This window comes from Propithecus coquereli, unplaced genomic scaffold (genome assembly GCF_000956105.1).
Source record: "Propithecus coquereli isolate 6110/MARCELLA unplaced genomic scaffold, Pcoq_1.0 Scaffold146, whole genome shotgun sequence".
NCBI lineage: Eukaryota > Metazoa > Chordata > Mammalia > Primates > Indriidae > Propithecus > Propithecus coquereli.
In genome coordinates, this window is record NW_012138969.1 from 476122 (window position 1) to 483262 (window position 7141).

At 39.7% G+C, this 7141-nt stretch overlaps 1 pseudogene across 1 annotated transcript; it reads left to right on the forward strand.

Annotated features, from left to right (window-relative positions):
• Positions 1-1857: 1857 nt before the first annotated feature.
• On the forward strand, positions 1858-3316 carry LOC105806756 (annotated as a pseudogene). Its single transcript, XR_001137289.1, has 2 exons — positions 1858-1903; positions 2655-3316. The product of XR_001137289.1 is annotated as a securin pseudogene (transcript).
• The last annotated feature ends 3825 nt before the right edge of the window (positions 3317-7141 follow it).

The window sequence follows — 7141 nt, forward strand, 5'->3', positions numbered from 1 at the left end:
AGAGAGCTAGGATTACAGGCGTGAGCCACTGCGCCCGGCCGAGATTTTTAAATTAGAGTTAATAGTGCTTTAGTTAAATGTCATAATGTTTTGTCTTAACCTACAAGTGATCATGCTTTTTGATCCACTCATGGAATTGTTGGGAGGAGTAAATAAGACAGCTAGGGCAAGGCACCAGCACAGTGTCTAGCAATCAGTAAGTTGCCATTACATATTGGCTCTAGGTTTAATACTGAAACAATATTAAGAGTCAATATTTGTGCTTAAAACTAAATGTGCAAAATTTTAAAATTCTACCCCTGCAGCGATATGGTGAGAAGTGGCAGAGTACAAAGGTTAAAGCGCAAGCTTTGGATCCCAACAGTCCATAGCATCAGCCATGGCTCTTCCAGCCGTGTGACCTCAGGTAAATTATTTAACCCTCTGACCTGCAGTTATCATGAAAGAGTTATTTTCAGAGTCGTTAGAGATTGTATTTATAAAGCATCCAACGTGATACCCAGCAAACAGTAAGCATGTGATAAACAGTAGTAGTAACTGGCTTCAGTCCACATTGCCTCATCTCAAAGGATTTCTCTAAGTACTTGCCATTCTATACATAACTCTTATTTTTATCTAATAATTTGAATTCTTTTCCCATATGGTCATATACATATACATAATGCCTATACTGTTTTAAAAAGCACATAATTAATTTTTTAAATGTTTTAAATGCTGTGATAATGGAAAATATCCAAAATTTAAAAAAGGAAAAAAATGTAGACGGCAAGTTCTTTCAATATCATATGGGTTGAAGATTCACCCAAGGGATTGTCTAGGAGAATGTCATTGTTTGACATACTATTTACTATTGATCAAGTTCCCAGATTTAGTGACATTATCATGAAATTTGTGGATTTTTGTCCGGCAAAAATGCAAATGATGTCTGTTTTGTAGAACAGATTATCCCAAAGGTTATAGTTTCTTGCCCTGTGGGATATTAGCCAGATTTTTTGAATCTAGTCCAGCAAGCTTATCCTAACATTCATTAATTAAATTGCTTATAAACACCTAAGTCCTAAATGCTTTTTAAACCAGTCTTAACATCTTACTGATTCCCTCTTTAATAAATGAACTACATAAAAGCTTTGACATGTGTTCATTTTATATTTGTATGTGAGTCATGGCTTTAATTTTCTGAATGGTATGTTAGCAGACCTGAGAAAGCTTAGGAGGATAAATAATTACTGTAGCTAACATTTTACAAAGTAAAAAATTATTTAGCAATGTGAATCATCACTTTCTAATTCATCTGTTATATCAATTTTTTCAGTGTTTTTTTTATACCTGGACATTCTTACGTTCAGACCATTCACATGAGCAAGTACAACTGCCACTTGCTGCAGCAAGGTAAGTTCACAGAAGTTCGAAAGTCTCTTTACAAGTGTATTAGCAATGAATTCAACATCACTGCAACAGTTGATATCAGCTTCTTTTCCTTTGCTTATTCCAATCTTTATTAATGGTCTCTGAGAAATAAGGCTCATGTTACCACATACACATAATGTCTAGCTAGCTTCACACATACGAGATACAGTTTCATTTCCATTTTCTTGCCAACAGGGGGAGAATAAACCAGAAGCTAGATTGTGAAGAAATGGGCTTGTTGGTTTAAGCTGGTTTGCAACTTGTTACTATGTAATGCTCATAAGCACAGACACCCTTTGGCGACACTTGGAGCCAAATTTCTGCTTAATTTATGAATACTTTAAGCCATACGAATTATCACAGGCTCACATACCCAAGGTTTAGAAGAAATAAAGGTGTGGACAATTCTAATTTGAATTTAAAACGTTATGGATAATTTGTAGTCTAATGATGCATATTTCTATGGACAAAAAAGTTGAGGTATATGATGAATTCAGTAAGTTCAGAATAGGAAAAATAGAAAAGATAGAAAAGGGGGAATTACACTCTTCATAGATGGATTCTCCACTGTACAAAATAATTCATAAAACCCTTTAAGGAACAAAATCCCCAAGTAAACTTTTCTTTTTCTTCCTTTATTTTTTTTCTCTTTCTCAGTACAAATGTTTAAAGCATTTCAAACATTGGTGGTAGAATGAGCAAGACTTTGGCACTACTAGTGGTGTGTGACCCTAGAAAAATCTATCGATCTCACTGGGATAGGATTTCTTTATCCAACAAATGAAGGAGTGGGCCTAATAGAACTCTAAGACTCCATCCAGTTCAATTCCATGACTCACAGACAATTTTCTGAGGGGATACATTGCATAAAATAATACATACTCTCAAAGTAATGTGAGGAAAGGAATTGCCAGAGGATGGCCACAGAGTTAGCTCAGTTGACTTACGGAGACAGGACCAAGTCCTGTGACAGATCTACTCTTGCTGCTGACTTGTTTTGTCTAAGGAAATAGAATGCAATGAACACTAAATGAAGCCAGCTTCACCAATAACTAGTTGTCTGGCATTGGGCATGCCACTTTGCCTCTATAAAATGAGGACTCAGACCAACTCTGACTTCCAGCACTCATTGTCGTTGTCTACCCAATTTAAAGATACTTAGCTAGTTGCAAGGGTAGCTAGATCTAGCCAAATTTTCCATTCATTGGTACTACAAACAGGCTTTAGAGACATGAATCCTAGGTAAGGATTCGATAAGGAAAATGGAGAACCAGACACCCGTGTGGCTCCTAAGAATAGGCTAAAGCCGAGGGCTGGGCCTTCACCCAAAGCCTCAGGCGGGAGATCTCAGGTTTCAACACCGCGTGTTGGCAAAATATTTGATGCTCCACCAGCCTTACGTAAAACTGCCAGAAAGGCTTTGGGAACTGTCAACAGAGCTACAGAAAAGCCAGTAAAGACTAACGGACCCCTCAAACAGAAACAGCCAACTTTCCCTGCCAAAAAGGTGACTGAGAAGACTATTAAAGCAAAAAGCTCGGTTCCTGCCTCCGACGACACCTATCCAGAAATAGAAAAGTTCTTTCCCTTCAATCCTCTAGAGTTTGAGAGTTTCGACCTGCCTGAAGAGCACCCAATTGCAGACCTCCCCTGGAATGGAGTGCCTCTCATGACCCTTGGTGGGGAGAGAGAGCTTGAAAAGCTGCTACAGCTGGGCCCCCCTTCACCTGTGAAGATTTCCTCTTCACCGTGGGAATCCAGTCCGTTGCAGTCTCCTTCAAGCATTCTGTCGACCCTGGATGTTGAATTGCCACCTGTTTGCTATGACATAGATATTTAAGTTTCTTAGTGCTTTTGCAGTTTGTGTGTTTGTATTAATAAAGCATTTCTTTAACAGAAAAAAAAAAAAGCTGTGTGACTTTGGGCAAGTCACTTACACTTGTAGGGCCTCAGCTTCTGTCACACAAAGATGCTCCTTACAGCATATACTTTAAAGATTAAGTGACTAAGTATATTTAATTTCTGATATAGTAACTAATATGTAGTTTTCACTCAATAAGTAGCAGTTCTTCATATTGTTATAGCCGCAGTATGGTAAGACTTCTGAGCTGAAGGAAAAATTTTGCATCACTATTTTTTAAACTCCACCTGCAAAGTCATGTGTGTTCTTTTTGATCCAGGGCAACTCATTTGTAACTTTAAGATAAATCAAAATTACATTTTGGATTTCACAATAATTCTGTCTCATGAGTCTATAGAGATTAACAATGTAACGTTTATAATCTTTCACTACCCTGCAAATGGAAAATACTACATAACCATCTGAGGCTTTTTATAATATTTTTAAAAAGTTATTAAGCTAAATATTTGCATTGACGATTAGACAGAATGGCAGTTAGAGAGGATTAGGGTTAAACCATTGAAAAAGAAAGTTTCCTTAGCAAACTGTATAGTCTTTTCAGCTGAAATAAATGTTTTATTTTTTCAAAGTAAATGTTTTTACAATGTCGGTATTAATTCAAATTATGTATTATTGTTTATAGGCCCTGAAAAATATGGGTGGTGTGGACTTTCAGCAGCCAATTTGAGTTTCAATTTTTAAAATTTAAACATTAAGCCCAGGATCTCTTGCTTGATGCTTTATGCTGAACAAAAAGCCTAAAATCTCAAAAAACATAAAATTTACTTTACCTAAGAATTGATAAATTTTATAGATTAATTTATAAAAGTTTATTATAACTATTATCCAAAGTGGTAAAGAATTTTTTTTTCCTTTTATTTCAGCATATTATGGGGGTACAGATGTTTAGGTTATGTATGTTGCCCTTGGTCCCCCCCCAAATGGTAAAGAATTTTAAGCTTAACATTGGTAACATTTCAGCTTTAATTACCATATAGTTATTTCCATTTAATAGTTGTATCACTAACTTATTACTCTCGAATGCCTAACCCCAACTATTACAGAATTTATCATTGCTGTGAGGAAAAAAATATCTCTTGAATGTGTTGTATCCAAAAGGCACTTAAATTTCAAGGATAAAATAAACCTTTAAAGTCATAAAAACAGGGGTAAATATAACAATGCTGCAATTTATTAAATATTTACCTCTTATTGAGCACTCACTATGGGTCAGACATTAAGTCATGAGCATTTAATTTAATATTTTCATACTTGTTTAACAACAACAAAAGAATTATTTTCCCCTTTTATCAGATAAGAAAACAGGACAAGGAAGTTCAGTGACTTGCCCACAGCTACAATTTTTCAAATGACAACACCAGGGGTATCCTTGACCTATAGTCTATGCTCTCTGCATAATGTCACATTCCTCAGTAATAAATTACGGTAAAGCTCTGGAACCTCTGATTTTCATTTCGTCTCTACCTTCCTACCTATCACAACCTGTATCTTCTGGTTCACCCCTGGGATAGGAGGGGGAAATGGTAAGAGAGAGAGCTGGGTGGCTCCCGTGTATTTATTCAAGTGTAGCAAGATGTGGAATGTGATCTGTCCCATCATCCTGCAATAGTGTCTAAGTCTAATGTTGAGAGCAGAGGGTGAAAGGCACCTTATGTGTTCTACATTCCAAGTTCCTGGAACTACCAGCATTTGGAGTCAGCCCCATTACCCCCAAACCCCAGAGAGAGTTGTTGTCACAATTTTTAAAAATACATCCATTTATTCAACTTTCTTGTGTGCCAGACCTTTGGATGGACTGTCATGGAGGCCCTAAAGGAAGAGAGAGCGAGGGCTGGGAAGGGACAAGCATAACTCTACAAGAGGGTTGAAAGGTAGGCTTTATTTAAGACTGGGTTAAGGGGAAGCTATTGAAGGTTTCAGAGCAGGTCATAACTGGCCTTAATCTGTGAAAATCGTGGGGGCAAGACTGCAGATGGGGAGTAGGCTGGAGGTGATGCAGAAGTGATGGATATGGGGTGGGAATGGTGGTAAAGATTTGAATTTTAGTGGATGTAGGTTCTGAGCCAGGGAAAGTGCTGGCCCATTGTCAGTTGACACTGGGTTGTAGGGAGAAGGGCAGAGCTCATACGTCTGGTATGCACAGGAAGGAGGGAAAGTCCAGTATGTGAGAGGGAAGTGCTAGATGGACCATCACTCCCTACCCATCCCTGGCTCCTTGTTTAGGAAGCAGCCTTCATCATCATCTGAGATTTTTAGTCTTGAGTCCAGGCTAAAGCCAGAGAGAAACAAGGAGCAAAAGGAGGAGCCAAAAATAGAAGCCAAGGTCATGGGGTGGGGGCACTGCCAGATTTTATAAGAAGACGACTGAGAGAAGAAAGCATCATCCACGGTATTGAGGAGCAAGTGTTTGTGAAAAAGGTGCTGTTCCCCCACCTTCTAGTGGAGAGGTACAGGGAGATTTTCCTTCCACAAGGCAAGTGAGGGAAGCTCTGAGAAAATTCCTGAAGGAAAGTGGGGTGCCCACAGGAATGGCCATCATTTCTTGGCTGGATCTACACTGGGTTGTAGAGGCCACAGGTCTACTTTCATGCTGGCACAGAAGCCAGGCTTGGTGAGACCATTCTTGAAGGAAGGGCATTCTCAGAAATGAGGCCTGTGGCATGTTTGCCTTTACAGTTCCCTTCCCAATCTGGAGAAGAAAGGAGGGTTCCTCAACATCTGTAGCTATATTAAGAAATTCCAAGGCCGGGCGCGGTGGCTCACGCCTGTAATCCTAGCACTCTGGGAGGCCGACCAGCGCGGATCATTTGAGCTCAGGAGTTCGAGACCAGCCTGAGCAAAAGTGAGACCCCGTCTCTACTAAAAATAGAAAGAAATTAATTGGACAACTAAAAATATATAGAAAAAATTAGCCGGGCATGGTGGTGCATGCCTGTAGTCCCAGCTACTCGGGAGGCTGAGGCAGGAGGATTGCTTGAGCCCAGGAGTTTGAGGTTGCAGTGAGCTAGGATGACGCCATGGCACTCTAGCCTGGGCGGGCAAAAGAGTGAGACTCTGTCTCAAAAAAAAAAAAAAGAAAAGAAAAGAAATTCCAGAAGCTAGAAGCCACATCTGCAAGTCTTGATGGGACTGTTTTGTGATGTGTCTAGGTGGAGGACAGGGAAAACTCCCACGCCATCCCAATTCTCCATAGCCATTAGAGAATATATAATAGAGTAGCAGCCCTCTCATTCCTTTGGCTTCATATGAAAGTACATAGAGATTAGCAGAGGGGCAGGAAGAGCAGGGGCTGCCCAGACAGCTCAACCTAGAGAAGAGTTTAGAACTTTTCCTCTTGGCAGCAATGAAGGGGTCAAAATAAAGCTGAATTGTGCCTCTAAAAGCCACCTATAGTCCCTACACATAGACCACCATATCAACAGAGGCTACCAGCATCAGACAGAAATAGGCTAAATCAGAAGGAGCAGAGGACTCTTCTATAACTTGCTACTCACATGTGACTCTCTGATGAGCAGCATCAGCCTCATCTGGGAGTTGTTGGCAATGCAGAGTCTCAGGCCCTACCCCCAACCTCCTGAATCAGAATCTTCATTTTATCAAGACTGATTCATATGTGCATGAAAATCTGAGAAACAGTGCTGTAAACCATGACTCTGTCACTAGTTAGGGGAGCAGAGCTTTGTCTCTCTCTCCTTGCTGAGCTGACTACAGCAGGCACTGTGAGAACCTGTAGGAGTCTAGGATCTAATGAGAGGTGGGAAGGAAGTTCCAAAGGGAAAAGAAAAAAGAAAGGGAGTGTAAGAAGGTCCACAT